Genomic DNA, 16,859 nt, shown 5'->3' on the forward strand with positions numbered 1-16,859 from the left:
CGAACTGAACGAAATTTGGACGAGTGCCAGTTATATAGACGACGCATTGGTCTTGGTTCGTGAGACAAACCGGGACTAAAGGGGGAGCATTGGTACTGGTTTGTACCACAAACCGGGACAAATGCCACCCTTTAGTCCCGGTTGGTGCCACCAACCGGGACTAAAGGCCTTGCGCAGCCCGGTGTGGTGGGAAGTTTAGTCCCACCTCGCTAGCTGAGAGAGCGCAGCACCTGTTTATAAGCTGTGTTGCAGCTCAGGTGCTGAGCTCCTCTCTAATATGCAGGCATTAGTTGCCCACCCTTGTCACTGCCGTGTTGCGCTTATTGGGCCTGCGGGCCTGCATCCTGGCCCATGTACAGATGGGTTTCTAGTCGTGTGCAGGCCGTGTGGCCCATTAGGCGGCATTTTTTTCTAGTATTTTTTGTTTTTGAATTATTTATTTTCTTTTGATTTTTGCTTTATTTTTTTATTCTATTTTCTTTTAGCTCAGAATATTATAATCTTTCTGTTACTCATTTAGTTTCTAAATTTGAATAGTTTAAATTTTAATTCTTTGAAATTTGTGTGAATCACTAGTTTGTGAATAACTTCACTATAAAAATATATTTTGAGTGCTTCTTTTTCCTGCTATTTAATATTACTATGTTTTATCATTATATTCAAAAACAGATTTTGCTATTTTAGTTTCTATCAAAAAAATCTTTATGCAAATTCTTTTTTCTACTAAAGTTTCTAACAAATAATTCTTTATGATAATTATTTCTGCTTTTCATGTTCTGAAAAGGTTGAAAGTTGGCATGGTATCATCATTTCACCCACATAGCATGTGCAAGAAAGTTGAGTGGGTTACGGAAAAAATTGATGCACTTCATGTACAAAACGGACAATCTCTTTCGAAGTATCAGGATTTCATACGGAAACTTGTCTGTTACAATCGGCATTTCAAATGAACTACAAAAAGGTTGAAAGTTGGCATGGTATCATCATAATAGTTGTGGACAAAGTCTTCACTTTTTCTTCACTTGTGTCTTTTCCTTATTGCGTCGTAACCATGGATAATCTTCATCATTTATCAGGATGCTTGGGTCAGCCTTGACTTTTAAGGGAGGAATTTCATGAAACTTTTCATAATCTTCTGACATGTCTGTCTTGCCCTCCACTCCCACGATGTCCCTTTTTCCTGAAAGAACTATGTGGCGCTTTGGCTCATCGTATGATGTATTCGCTTCCTTATTTTTTTCTTGGTTTGGTAGACATGTCCTTCACATAGATAACTTGTGCCACATCATTGGCTAGGACAAACGGTTCATCAGTGTACCCAAGATTGTTCAGATCCACTGTTGTCATTCCGTACTGTGGGTCTACCTGTACCCCGCCTCCTGACAGATTGACCTAGTTGCATTTAAACAAAGGGACCTTAAAATCTACTCCGTAGTCAAGTTCCCATATGTCCACTATGTAGCCATAATATGTGTGCTTTCCCCTCTCGGTGGCCGCATCAAAGCAGACACCGCTGTTTTGGTTGGTGCTCTTTTGATCTTGGGCGATCGTGTAAAATGTATTCCCATTTATCTCGCATCCTTTCCAAACCATTACAGTCGAATATGGTCCCCTGGACAACGAGTATAGCTCCTCACAAACAGTGTTTTCACCTCTGAGACGTGTTTCCAATCAACTGCTGAAAGTCTTGATGTGTTCACATGTAATGCACTCGTCGCACTGCTCCGGGTGTTTGGAGCGCAGACTGTTCTTGTGTTCATCAACATAAGGGGTCACCAAGGTAGAGTTCTATAGAACTGTGTAGTGTGCTTGAGACCAAGAATATCCGTCCCTGCATATTATTGTCTCCCCTCCAAGCGTGCCTTTTCCAGTCAGTCTCCCCTCATACCGCGATTTAGGGAGACCTATCTTCTTAAGGCTAGGAATGAAGTCAACACAAAACCTAATGACATCCTCTGTTTGATGGCCCATGGAGATGCTTCCTTCTGGCCTAGCACGGTTACGGACATATTTCTTTAGGACTCCCATGAACCTCTCAAAGGGGTACATATTGTGTAGAAATATGGGGCCCAGAATGACAATCTCGTCACTAGATCAACTAGGACGTGCGCCATGATATTGAAGAAGGATGGTGGGAACACCAGCTCGAAACTTACAAGACATTGCACCACATCACTCCTTAGCCTTGGTATGATTTCTGGATCAATCACCTTCTAAGAGATTGCATTGAGGAATGCAGATAGCTTCACAATGGCTAATCGGACGTTTTCCGATAGAAGCCCCCTCAATGCAACCGGAAGCAGTTGCGTCATAATCACGTGGCAGTCATGAGACTTTAGGTTCTGAAACTTTTTATCTGCCATATTTATTATTCCCTTTATATTCGACGAGAAGCCAGTCGGGACCTTCATACTAAGCAGGCATTCAAAGATGACTTCCTTCTCTTCTTTGGTAAGAGCGTAGCTGGCAGGACCTTCATACTGCTTTGGAGGCATGCCGTCTTTTTCGTGCAAACGTTGCAGGTCCTCCCTTGCCTCAGCTGTATCTTTTGTCTTCCCATACACGCCCAAGAAGCCTAGTAGGTTCACGCAAAGGTTCTTTGTCACGAGCATCACGTCGATCGAAGAGCGGACCTCTAGGTCTTTCCAGTAGGCTAGGTCCCAAAATATAGATTTCTCCTTCAACATGGGTGCGTGTCCCTCAGCGCCACTTGGAACAGCTAGTCCACCGGGACCCTTTCCAAAGATTACGTGTAAATCATTGACCATAGCAAGTACGTGATCACCGGTACGCATGGCGGGCTTCTTCTGGTGATCTGCCTCGCCTTTGAAATGCTTGCCTTTCTTTTGACATTGATGGTTGGTCGGAAGAAATCGACGATGTCCCAGGTACACATTCTTCCTGCAGCTTCCCAGGTATATACTTTCGGTGTCAGCTAAACAGTGCATGCATGCGTGGTATCCCTTGTCTGTGTGCCCTAAAAGGTTACTGAGAGCGGGCCAATCGTTGATGGTTACAAACAGCAACGCGTGCAGGTTAAATTTCTCCTCCTGTCTGTGCTCATCCCACACACGTACACTGTTTCCATTCCACAGCTATAAAAGTTCTTCAACTAATGGCCTTAGGTACACATCAATGTCGTTGCCGGGTTGCTTAGGGCCTTGGATGAGAACTAGCATCATAATGAACTTCCGCTTCATGCACATCCAAGGAGGAAGGTTATACATACATAGAGTCACGGGCCAGGTGCTGTGATTGTTTCTCTGCTCCCCGAAAGTTTTAATGCCATCCGCGCTTAAACCAAACCATACGTTCCTTGGGTCACGTGCAAACTCAGCCCAGTACTCTCTCTCGATTTTTCTCCACTGCGACCCGTCAGCGGGTGCTCTCAATTTCCCGTCTTTCTTACGGTCCTCACCGTGCCATCACATCAACTTGGCATGGTCTTTGTTTCTAAACAGTCATTTCAACTGTGGTATTATAGGAGCATACCATATCACCTTCGCAGGAACTCTCTTCCCGCGGGGCTCATCGTCAACATCATGAGGGTCATCTCGTCTGATCTTATACCGCAATGCACTGCCTATCGGGAATGCGTTCAAATCCTTGTATGCACCGCGGTAGAGGATGCAGTCATTAGGGCATGCATGTATCTTCTGCACCTCCAATCCTAGAGGGCATACGACCTTCTTTGCTGTGTACATACTGTCGGGCAATTCATTATCCTTTGGAAGCTTCTTATTCAATATTTTCAGTAGCTTCTCAAATCCTTTGTCAGGCACATCATTCTCTGCCTTCCACTGTAGCAATTCCAGTATGGTACCCAGCTTTGTGTTGCCATCTTCGCAATTGGGGTACAACCCTTTTTTGTGATCCTCTAACATGCGATCGAACTTCAGCTTCTCCTTTTGACTTTTGCATTGCGTCCTTGCATCGACAATGACCCAACGGAGATCATCATCAGGCACATCGTCTGGATCCTCTTGACCTTCAGCAGCTTCCCCCGTTGCAGCATCATCGGGCACATCGTCTGGTTCCTCTTGATCTTCAGCAGCTCCCCCCGTTGCAGCATCACCGTATTCAGGGGGCACATAGTTGTCATCGTCCTCTTCTTCTTCGCCGTCTTCCATCATAACCCCTATTTCTCCGTGCCTCGTCGAAACATTATAGTGTGGTATGAAACCCTTGTAAAGCAGGTGGGTGTGAAGGATTTTCTGGTCAGAGTAAGACTTCGTATTCCCACATTTAGTGCATGGACAACACATAAAACCATTCTGCTTGTTTGCCTCAGCCACTTCAAGAAAATTATGCACGCCCTTAATGTACTCGGAGGTGTGTCAGTCACCATACATCCATTGTCGGTTCATCTACGTGCATTATATATAATTATGTGTGTCAAAAGTAAGAAAATCAGACAAATATCTATCTAAAGTAAGAAAATCAGACAAGTATCAGAAAGAAGATAAGAACAAGAGGCTCACCACGATGGTGCCGGCGATGAGATTGGCATGGGCAATCAACGGCGGTGAAAACGTGGATGGGGCGTGACAGAACGCTAAATCTAGACAAATCTCAGAAAAATGGAGCTCCGAGATCGAGCTTCGAGAGGAGAAAGCTTAACTAGTGTGGCTCGGGCATTTCATCGAACACCTCATGTGCATAGGAGGTGAACTAGAGCACCCAAATGCCCTCTCCTCGCTGGATTGAAAAAATAGAGCACTGTGGAGTGCTCTGCCGCGGCTGTGGGTATATATAGGCAAGTTATTTGTCCCGGTTCGTGGCATGAACCGGGACTAAAGCCTCCCCTTCTATCCCGGTTCAAGCCACGAACCGGGACCAACGGTTGTGGGCTAGGAGCGAGGACCATTGGTCCCGGTTCTTTCCTGGAACCGGGACAAATGGTTCCAGACGAACCGGGACCAATTTCCACGAGGCCTCGGCCGGCCCCCTGGGCTCACGAACCGGGTCTAATACCCCCCATGGCTCCCGGTTCTCCTCCCCTTCTATCCTGGTTCAAGCCACGAACCGGGACCAATGGTTGTGGGCCAGGAGCGAGGACCATTGGTCCCGGTTCTTTCCTGGAACTGGGACAAATGGTTCCAGACGAACTGGGACCAATTTCCACGAGGCCCCGGCCGGCTCCCTGGGCTCACGAACCGGGTCTAATACCCCCCATGGGTCTCGGTTCTTGAAGAACCGGGACTAGTGGGCTGGCCAGGCCCGAACAATAGCCCTTTTTTCTACTAGTGTAGGTTGACGATGGTGTGGGACAGAGATGTCAGGAAACCAGGAGGAAGAATATAAAATATAGTTGTATATAATAAGGAGGAACTTGCGTACGTACGGCTATGGCCCTGGTGGGTCCCTATTGTCATCCTCTCCATGTAAAGTCATCTCCTGATTCCTCATGTTCGTTGACCATGTTGACAATGCTCGATGCCACGACGAGCGCAACAACTTGAAGGATGACGGAGAGGGCCTCACGGGCCCTACAAATGGTCTGATATAGCGTCCGATGCTCATTCAGGAAGCCAGGATCATCAGACACCTATGAGCTCCTTCGAGAGACTGAGCCGGCATGAAACGGTAAGGCCGAGCTTGGGAGCTCTCAATTGTTTCACACCTGTATTAAGATACAAGAGTAATTTACTCGTCATCGGAAACAATGCGTAAAATACATGCGTAATGAAACCGACGGCCCGAGGTTTGTAATGAAAACCGGCGAGTTACGCATGTAATATGAGAGACCAGTGTATATTTTACTAGTCGAAATCGACCAACCAAGAGCTTCGCCCAAGACCACCTACTTTTATTTACAAGCGGTTTTGGTTGGAAAATGATGATCCAGTCACTGCCTAATATGAAGAGTTGGTCGGAAGATCATATGGTTTCACCTCTAACCTACCCGAGTTGTCATATAGGCTATGAATGAAACATAAAACGATGAACTTCTTAAGCACAAAAACAACATAAGAGGATGAGCTTCTTAACATGCAAATCACTGGCATTAGATCAACATGCAAAATAGTATGAAGCATTATTCTCAGGAGACATGGTGAACAGCTCGTGATGCCACATGCCACAACATTCCAAGCTCAGCTTTGCAGTCAAACTCACAAGGCCTGGCATTACATAGACAACATTCAGAAACAAACTCTTAAAATACCTTACATAAGTCATCATTCATGTGACTATGCATCTCAGCAGAGTAAATATTTACTTCTGAACTGAACACAGGAATAGGAAAAAATGATCGACGCTGCTCACAACAAAGGGCGTCCCACTCAAAAATATGAAATGCATGTCTTCTGGCTAACATCAATGAGCAAAATTTGACAAGGTTTTCCAATTACAATATATTAAACTAATGTCTTCTTGCTAACATCAATGATTAAACTTTGATAAGCTTTTCCCATTCAAAATATGTAATGCCTATGATTGTGGAACGAGCATGGTTTATCATCAGTTTGCACATTGAAATGGCACATGGAGCCGGATTAACCAGCGTATCTTTTTGTGTAGTTCAACTGAAATCAAACAATGTCTTGTGTAGCATGGTGGATTTCTTATTTATATGTTGCAAGAAAACAAACTCACATCAGCACACACATGAATATTGGCCCCAGTGTCAACCCACCAATCGGTGGACTGACAAATTGAAAGTACGTTAAACAGATTACCATAGTAGATGTCCCAACATTGTTGCTTAGAGTTACATTGACAGACTTGGAGTCCTTTCCTGGCTTCTTGTACTTGTTTGGGCACTTGTTTGCCCAGTGTTCCTCTGAACCACAAGTAAAGCAGCCATCTCTCTTTTTGTCTTTCTTCTTACCCTTGTTAAAGGTACTATTCTGCTGGATAGAGTTCTTTCCCTTGAACTTGTGGGAATTCTTCTGCCTTGAAGACGTTGGTAGCTCCATTCAGACGGGCATGGTTTGTCATCAGTTTGCACATTGAAATGGCACGTGGAGCCGGATTAATCAGTGTACCTTTTTGTGCAGTTCCACTGAAATCAAACAATGTCTTGTGTAGCATGGTGGATTTCATATTTATATGTTGCAAGTCATTGAACACGTTGGAAGCTCCACTCAAGTAGATAGTCTGGTGGCTCAAGGTGACAATGAATGATTAGAGAACCATTTGATGTATTGTGCATGATGAAGTATTATGGAGGACACGAACCATCTGAACATTTTGAGCAGTTCCACTAAAATCAAGCTGAGTATCCCTGTCTGCATAAATACATAAAAAGCGTGATGAATATAATAGTGGTACTAGTTGATTAAACATACGCCTACAACTATAATCATCTTCATTAAACAATTAAACAATATAAGTAGCACAACATAACAAAGCACAATCATGTGGATGAAGGTCGATACTGACCTCGTTTGTTACAGCTGCATCGGCAACTGACTTGGTCATACCTTTCCTTGTGGAGTGAATTTTGCATTCCACGTGTTGTTGAGTTGCCTATGCTCTCTGCAGACTAGTCATGTTTTTTTGAACCTGTCAGACTAGTCATGTTACCAGCGTTTACTAATACTCTGTAAAGCTTCTCGACCATTCCTTGTGTAATGTAGCGCAAACAGTGATTGCTTCTTTCTGCAAAGTGGAAAGACCAACTGGGCCCAATAATGCAACGATTTGCCTTAAACACATTGGCTCCTTTTGTGCATTTCAACTAAAATCAAAGTCAAAATAGAACCAAGTAGAAGTTTTGATATCCCTGTATGCAACAATAGGTATAAGGGAAACAATTACTGAGAAATAACACTTGATGACTTATACTCCCAAAAGAAAAAACATCTACCTTATCTTAATCGGAAACAAAGCAGAGAGTAGCAATTCTCAAACATTGTGATTCATTCATATTAACTGAGACATTATCTTAACAATGCCTTGTTTCAACATGAATAAAAATGACAAAGCAGAAAAGTACCATTCCTAAAAACAATGCAACTGATTCATATTAACAGTGACATTATCTTAACAATACCTTGATTAAACATGTAGAAAGAACTACAAAGCAGGATAGTACCATTTGTAAAACACTGTAACTAATATATAATAATAGATACATTATCTCAACAATACATTTCTTAAACATGTTCTCCGGCCGATCCCTATCAGAAATGGTACTCCCGCCAATCCCTAACAAGTGTTGCAGTTTTGAATTAATATTCAGTAGTTAATTCTGAGAGTGGCATTGCTTAACTTTACCAGCAGCATTAAATTAACAAAAAGCATTAACAGTTCTAGGGGAGATTGGGCGCAACAACACCATGTGCTTCCATCTACTTATAAAGGGGTTGACACAGAGTTTGTTGTAACAAAGCAACAAGCATCATGTCTGGGTTGGTCTCATTTTTGTTCATTACTTACTGGGAAAAGACATCAATACAATAGCTTCAATTCAACATTTATTTAAAACTATACCAATACAAGTAGCACAACATCTCAAAGCACACTCTACAATCATGTGGATGAAGGCATGTACTGAACTTTCATGAGGTAGACAAGATAAAATATGAATCTACCAACACGAATAGGAAATCCAATCTCGTTTTGTGCAATTCCACTAAAATCAAGCAAAGTTTGCGGTGTGACATTTAAGTTTGCTATAGCAACAAGTTGAATAGATATTCATGTTTTAACAGAGGCAGAAAAGGAAACAATTACTGGCCAATAAAGGAGGATGAAACATACAACGACAAAAAGAAGCATGTAACTTATCTTGATGGAAAACAAAGTAGGATGGTAGCATTTCCAAAACGGTTGCATTAATTCATATTAACAGAGACATTCTCTTGAAACAACATTCGTTAAAATGTAATTTACTTTTAACAGTGGCATTGCTTCAATTTTCCAGTGGCATTCTTAGATTAACAAGAGAAAAATAGTTGTATGGGACATGGGACATGCCAGCAACATGTGCGTCCACACATATAAATGGGTGATGCAGATTATGTTGCCAAGCAGCATATCTGCGTTGGTCCCATATTTGTTCTCTTTGAACCTTTTTTCAATGTGAGGGCAGCAAATCTGGTCCTGCACAAACTACCTGACCCCCCAGTTTCTTTCCTTTTTCAACAAAGAGATCTGTTCCTTACAGATGTGTGTACTGGGTTACCCCCTTTTTTCCTTCTCAACCAATAAAGCGGCTGGATAGTCAGTCTATCAGTACGAAAAATACACTTCCGTGATGATACGTGTTTGTCACAGTAGGTCACGTTTTCTGTCATGATTGTACATCCATGATAGAATCAAGGTAGTCATACCTGTGCTGTCATAGAAGTGTTCCATGACATTACCAAAATTATCATCATGGAAGTGTCCACTTCTATGACGATAAATGCCGCGTCATGGAAGTGCTTTCGTCACGGGTGCATCCACCGTAACGGGCGGCCGTTAAGCTATCGGGTCCGATTTTGGATCCGATAACCCGCTAACAGCCCGGACCAATGAGGATTTTCCACATGTAAAATTCTCATTGGCCGGAGGAAACACACGTTGTCTCACCGTTGGGACAGATGCCATCCATTCATTGGACATGAGGCGCCTATGATACGTCGACACGTGGCACAACCCAACAAGGCCCATTCCGGTGAAAAGGCTAGCCCGTTTGACTTGGTAAAAACGTAACAGGCCGGCCCGCACAAAGCTTGTTAACGACCTGTTCGTATATAGCCCATTTATGCCCCGTTAACACATGGCCCATTACGGCCTATCCGAATTAAGCCCAGTATCTCCATCTGGGCCGTCCAATATGATTCCAACCCATTGTAACTTCCGGCCCATGTATGGCCCATGATGTCTTTCTGCACATACGAGGCCATTTGTAACTCTTGACCCATTAACGGCCCGTGGTGAATTTGGCCCGCAATGAACAGTGTACCACTTTATACCCATTAACGGCCCATTATTCCATTGGGCCATTTCCAACCCATGTTATCTTTCGGCCTTCTGAGGGCCCATTTATTCTTGGGCTCATTTCAAGCATTCTGTTACTTATGGCCCGTTACTGGCCTTTTTTGCTTGTGGGCCAAATTCAGCCCGTGTATACAATTGGCCCGTTTGCGGCCCATTAATCGTTGGGCCATTTTCATAGCATCATCAAATACGGCCGATTAACGATGGCCCATTATTGTTGGCCCATGAACGGACGATTCCAAATCTAGCCCGTTTATGGCCCATAATGCAGTCTGTTGCTGGCCCATGTTTGGCCGATCGATCATGCGGCCCGTAGAAGGTCCATTGTTTCTACGACCCTTAGAAGGCCCATTGTTTCTACGGCCCTTAGAAGGCCCATTGTTTCTACAACCCGTAGGAGGCCCATGGTAACTATAGTAAATATGTAGCCCATGGTTATTGTGGCCTAGTTTTAAAAAATAGGTTATTGTGGCCACTAGCAAACCGTGGAAAAAGAACTGCACTGACGACAAGCAAACAAATAAACAAGACAACAAGGAAATCAATAAGCAAGCAACTTATGCTAGGCTATCACGGCTATTACACATAGGGAACAAAGTAGCATATTATATACACTTGTTGTCAAAGTTGGCGACGAGTGCAAATAAACGCCGCAGCAAAACAAGTCCAGAACTGAAACCACTTCATAAGAGCTCAAGAAACAATATCTTGGGTACTGATACGTCTCCAACGTATCTATAATTTTTGATTGTTCCATGCTATTATATTACCCCTTTTGGATGTTTATGGGCTTTATTTTACACATTTATATCATTTTTGGGACTAACCTACTAACCGGAGGCCCAGTCCGTATTGCTGTTTTTTTGCCTATTTCAGTATTTCGAAGAAAAGGAATATCAAACGGAGTCCAAACGGAATGAAACCTTTGGGAGCGTGATTTTTGGAACGAACGTGATCCAGAGGACTTGGAGTGCAAGTCAAGAAGCAGCCGAGGCCTCCACGAGATAGGTGGGCGCCCCCCCCCCCACAGGGCGCGCCCCCTGTCTCGTGGGCCCCTCGGGCATCCACCGACGTACTTCTTCCTCCTATATAGGCCTACGTACCCGGAAAACATCCAGGGAGCCAACGAAACACAATTTTCACCGCCGTAACCTTTTGTATCCGCGAGATCTCATCTTGGAGCCTTCGCCGGCACTCTGCCGGAGGGGGAATCGACAACGGAGGTCTTCTACATCAACACCATAGCCCCTCGGATGAGTTGTGAGTAGTTTACCATAGACCTTCGGGTCCATAGTTATTAGCTAGATGGCTTCTTCTCTCTTTTTGGATCTCAAAACAATGTTCTCCCCCTCTCTTGTGGAGATCTATTCGATGTAAACTCTTTTTGCGGTGTGTTTGTCGAGATCCGATGAATTGTGGGTTTATGATCAAGTTTATCTATGAATAATATTTGAATCTTCTCTGAATTCTTTTATGTATGATTGAGTTATCTTTGCAAGTCTCTTCGAATTATCAGTTTGGTTTGGCCTACTAGATTGATCTTTCTTGCCATGGGAGAAGTGCTTAGCTTTGGGTTCAATCTTGCGGTGTCCTTTCCCAGTGATAGCAGGGGCAGCAAGGCACGTATAGTATTGTTGCCATCGAGGATAAAAAGATGGGGTTTATATCATATTGCTTGAGTTTACCACTCTACATCATGTCATCTTGCTTAATGCCTTACTCTGTTCTTTATGAACTTAATTCTCTAGATGCAGACAGGAGTCGGTCAATGTGTGGAGTAATAGTAGTAGATGCAGGCAGGAGTTGGTCTACTTGTTGCGGACGTGATGCCTATATACATGATCATGCCTAGATAATCTCATAATTATTCACTTTTCTATCAATTGCTCGACAGTAATTTGTTCACCCACCGTAATACTTATGCTATCTTGAGAGAAGCCTCTAGTGAAACCTATGGCCCCCGGGTCTATCTCTTATCTTATTTGCTCCCAATCTACTTTTATTTGCATCTTTACTTTTTGCGTCTATATTATAAAATACCAAAAATATATTTATCTTATTATACTATCTCTATTAGATCTTACTTTCGCAAGTGGCCATGAAGGTATTGACAACCCCTTTCTTGCGTTGGTTGCGAGTTCTTGGTTTGTTTGTGTAGGTGCGTGGGACTTTTGAGGAGCCTCCTACTGGATTGATACCTTGGTTCTCAAAAACTGAGGGAAATACTTACGCTACTATTGCTGCATCACCCTTTCCTCTTCAAGGAAAACCAACGCAAGCTCAAGACGTAGCAAGAAGGATTTCTGGCACCGTTGCCGGGGAGGTCTTCGCTCAAGTCAAGACATACCAAGTACCCATCACAAACCTATCTCCCTCGCATTTACATTATTTGCCATTTGCCTCTCGTTTTCCTCTCCCCCACTTCACCCTTGCCGTCTTATTTGCCGTCTCTTTCCCAATCTCCTCCTCTTTTTTTGCTTGCCTTTTTTCTATTTTCTTGTGTGTTGGATTACTTGTTGCCAAGGCGCAAGATAATACCAAATTGTGTGATTTCTCAAATACCAATAATAATGATTTCCTTAGTACTCCGATTGCTCCTCTTAATGATGTTGAGTCTTGTGAAATCAATACTGCTTTCCTGAATCTTGTTATGAAAGATCAATTCACCGACCTTCCTAGTGAAGATGTCACTACTCATCTAAACAACTTTGTTGATTTGTGTGATATGCAAAAGAAGAAAGATACGGATAACAATATTGTCAAATTGAAGTTATTTCTGTTTTCACTTAGAGATCGTGCTAAAATTTGGTTTTCGTCTTTGCCTAAAAATTGGAACAAGTGCAAAGATGCTTTTATCTCTAAGTATTTCCCTCCCGCTAAAATTATCACTCTTAGGAACGATATTATGAATTTTAAACAACTTGATCATGAGCATGTTGCCTAATCTTGGGAAAGAATGAAATTGATGATTCGCAATTGCCCTACTCATGGTTTGAATTTATGGATGATCATACAAAATTTTTATGCCGGTTTGAACTTTGCTTCTAGAAATCTCTTAGATTCGGCCGCGGGAGGCACGTTTATGGAAATCACGTTAGGAGATGCCACAAAACTTCTTGATAATATTATGGCTAATTATTCTCAATGGCACACCGAAAGATCTTCTAGTAAAAAAGTGCATGCTATAGAAGAAATCAATGTTTGAGTGGAAAGATGGATGAACTTATGAAGTTGTTTGTTACTAAAAATACTCCTCTTGATCACAATGATATGCCTTGGTCTACTTTGATTGAGAATAATAATGAATCTATGGATGTGAATCTTGTTTGTAGGAATAGTTTTGGAAGCAATGCTTATAGAGGAAACTTCAATGCTAGACTGTTCCCTAGTAATTCCTCTAATAATGATGGAAATTTCTACAATAATTCTTATGGTAATTTTAATAAGATGCCCTCTGATTTTGAGAATAGTGTGAAATAATTTATGATTTCTCAAAAGAATTTTAATGCTTTGCTTGAAGAAAAATTGCTCAAAGTTGATGATTTGGCTAGAAACGTTGATAGACTTTTGCCTGATGTTGATTGTCTTAAACTTAGATCTTCCTCCCCTAAGCATGATATCAATGAGTCTCTCAAAGTAATGAGAATTTCCATTGACGAGTGCAAGGAAAGAACCGCTAGATTGCGTGCTAAGAAAGATAACTTTATAAAGGCGTGTTCTTCTAGCTTCCATGAAAATAATGATGAAGATCTTAAAGTTATTGATGTGTCTCCTATTAGATCTTTGTTTTGCAATATGAATCTTGATAATAATGGGATTGAAGATGAGTCAACTTTACCTAGAAGGCGTCCAAATTCGGAGTTTTTAGATCTTGATGCTAAATTTGGTAAAAGTGAGATTGGAGAGGTCATGACTTTAAATAGTATTGAACCCAATATCTCGGATTTCAAGGAATTTGATTATGATAATTGTTCCTTAGAAGGTTGTATTTCCTTGTTGGAATCCGTTGTTCATTCTCCACATGCTTATAGTCAAAATAAAGCTTTTACCAAACATATTGTTGATGCCTTGTTGCAATCTTATGATGAAAAACTTAATTTGGAAGTTTCTATACCTAGAAAACTTAATGATGAGTGGGAACCTACTATAAAGATTAGAATTAAAGACCATGAGTGTTTTTCTTTGTGTGATTTGGGTGCTAGTGTTTCCACGATTCCGAAAACTTTATGTGATATTCTAGGTTTTCATGATCTTGATGATTGCTCTTTAAATTTGCACCTTGCGGATTCCACCATTAAAAAGCCAATGGGAAGGATCAATGATGTTATCATTGTTGCAAATAGAAACTTGGTGCCCGTAGATTTTATCGTTCTTGATATAGATTGCAATCTTTCTTGCCCTATTATTCTTGGTAGACCTTTCCTTAGAATGATTGGTGCGATTATTGATATGAAGGAAGGGAATATTAGATTCCAATTTCCGTTAAAGAAAGGCATGGAGCACTTTCCAAGAAATAAAGTCAAATTACCTTATGAATCTATCATGCGGGTTACTTATGAATCAAGTGCCAAAGATGGCACTACTTAGATCTATCTTCGCTTTTATGCCTAGCTAAGGGCGTTAAACGATAGCGCTAGTTAGGAGGCAAGCCAATTTTCTTTGTGTTTTTTGTTTTTGTTCCTGTTTTGTAATAAATTTTGCATCTACTTTATGTTTAGATGTGTTTTTATCTTTTAATTAGTGTTTGTGCCAAGTAGAATCTATAGGATAAACTATGATGATAGTTGATTTGATTCTGCTGAAAAACAGAAACTTTGCGCTCACGAGAAAAAATTCAATAAATCACAGAAACGTGATTTTGCATTTATTATTTTTGATGCTGATCAATAAATAAATTTTACAGTACTTCCTATTTTGGTAGGATTTTTAGAGTTCCAGAAGTTTGCGTTAGTTACAGATTTCTACAGACTGTTCTGCTTTTGACAGATTCTGTTTTTCGTGTGTTGTTTGCTTATTTTGATGCATCTATGGCTAGTAAAATAGTTTATTTACCAAAGAGAAGTTGGAATACAGTATGTTTAACACCAAAATAAATAAAGAATGAGTTCATTACAGTACCTTATGTGGTGGTTTTGTTTTCTTTCACTAACGGAGCTTATAAGATTTCCTCTTGAGTTTGTGTTGTGAAGTTTTCAAGTTTTGGGTATAGCTTTTATGGACTATGGAATAAGGAGTGGCAAGAGCCTAAGCTTGGGGATGCCCAAGGAACCCCAATATATTCAAGAATAGTAAAAAGCCTAAGCTTGGGGATGCCCCGGGAAGGCATCCCCTCTTTCGTCTTCGTTCATTGGTAACTTTACTTGGAGCTATATTTTTATTCGCCACATGATATGTGTTTTGCTTGGAGCATCGTGTATTATATTAGTCTTTGATTTTAATTTACCACAATCATCCTTGATGTACACACCTTTTGGGAGAAGCCTATTTGATTATAATTTGTTAGAATACTCTATGTGCTTCACTTATATCTTTTGAGCTTGATAGTTTTTGCTCTAGTGCTTCACTTATATCTTTTAGAGCACGGCGATGGCTTGATTTTGAAGAAATTTCTAGTCTCTCATGCTTCACTTATATTATTTTGAGAGTCTTTTAGAACAGCATGGTATTTGCTTTGGTTATAAAATTGGTCCTATAATGGTAGGCATCCAAGTTGGGTATAATAAAAACTATCATATGAAGTGAATTGGGTGCTATGATCAATTTGATGCTTGATAATTGTTTTGAGATATGGAGGTAGTGATATTAAAGTCATGCTAGTTGGGTGATTATGAATTTAATGAATTCTTGTGTTGAAGTTAGCAAATCTCGTAGCATGCATGTATGGTTAAAGTTGTGTAATAAATTTGAAACATGAAGTGTACCTGGCTTGTGCATCCTTATGAGTGGCGATCGGGCACGAGCGATGGTCTTTTCCTACCAATCTACCCCCCTAGGAGCATGCGCGTAGTGCTTGATTTTTGATGACCTCTAAATTTTTGCAATAAGTATATGAGTTCTTTTGACAAATGTTGAGTCCATGGATTATACACACTTTTACCTTTCCACCATTGCTAGCCTCTTTGGTACCGTGCATTGCCCTTTCTCACCTTGAGAGTTGGTGCAAACTTTGCCGGTGCATCCAAACCCCGTGATACGATACGCTCTATCACACATAAACCTCCTTATATCTTCCTCAAAACAGCCACCATACCTACCTATTATGGCATTTCCATAGACATTCCGAGATATATTGCCATGCAACTTTCCACCGTTCCGTTTATCATCATCATGACATACTTTACTTTTGTCATATTGCCATTGCATGATCATGTAGTTGACATCGTATTTATGGCAAAGCCACCATGCATTATTTTTCATACATGTCACTCTTGATTCATTGCACCATCCCAGTACACCGCCGGAGGCATTCATATAGAGTCATATCTTGTTCTACTATCAAGTTGTAATTCATATGTTGTAATCAATGAAAGTGCGATGATCATCATTATTAGAGCATTGCCCAAAAAAGAAAAAGAAAAAAAGAAAAAAAAAGAAAAAAAAAGAAAAAAGAAAAAAGAAAATAAATAAAAAGGGCAATGTTACTATCACTTTTTCCACACTTGTGCTTCAAAGTAGCACCTTGTTCTTCATGTAGTGAGTCTCATATATTGTGCTTCAAAGTAGCACCTTGTTCCTCATGTAGTGAGTCTCATAAGTCATCTTTTTCATACTAGTGGGAATTTTTCATTATAGAACTTGGCTTGTATATTCCTACGATGGGCTTCCTCAAATGCCCTAGGTCTTCGTGAGCAAGCAAGTTGGATGCACACCCACTAGTTTCCTTTTTGTTGAGCATTCATTTATAGCTCTAGTGCATCCGTTGCATG

The sequence above is a fragment of the Triticum dicoccoides genome, chromosome 2B, assembly GCF_002162155.2.
Source record: "Triticum dicoccoides isolate Atlit2015 ecotype Zavitan chromosome 2B, WEW_v2.0, whole genome shotgun sequence".
Classification (NCBI taxonomy): Eukaryota; Viridiplantae; Streptophyta; class Magnoliopsida; order Poales; family Poaceae; genus Triticum; species Triticum dicoccoides.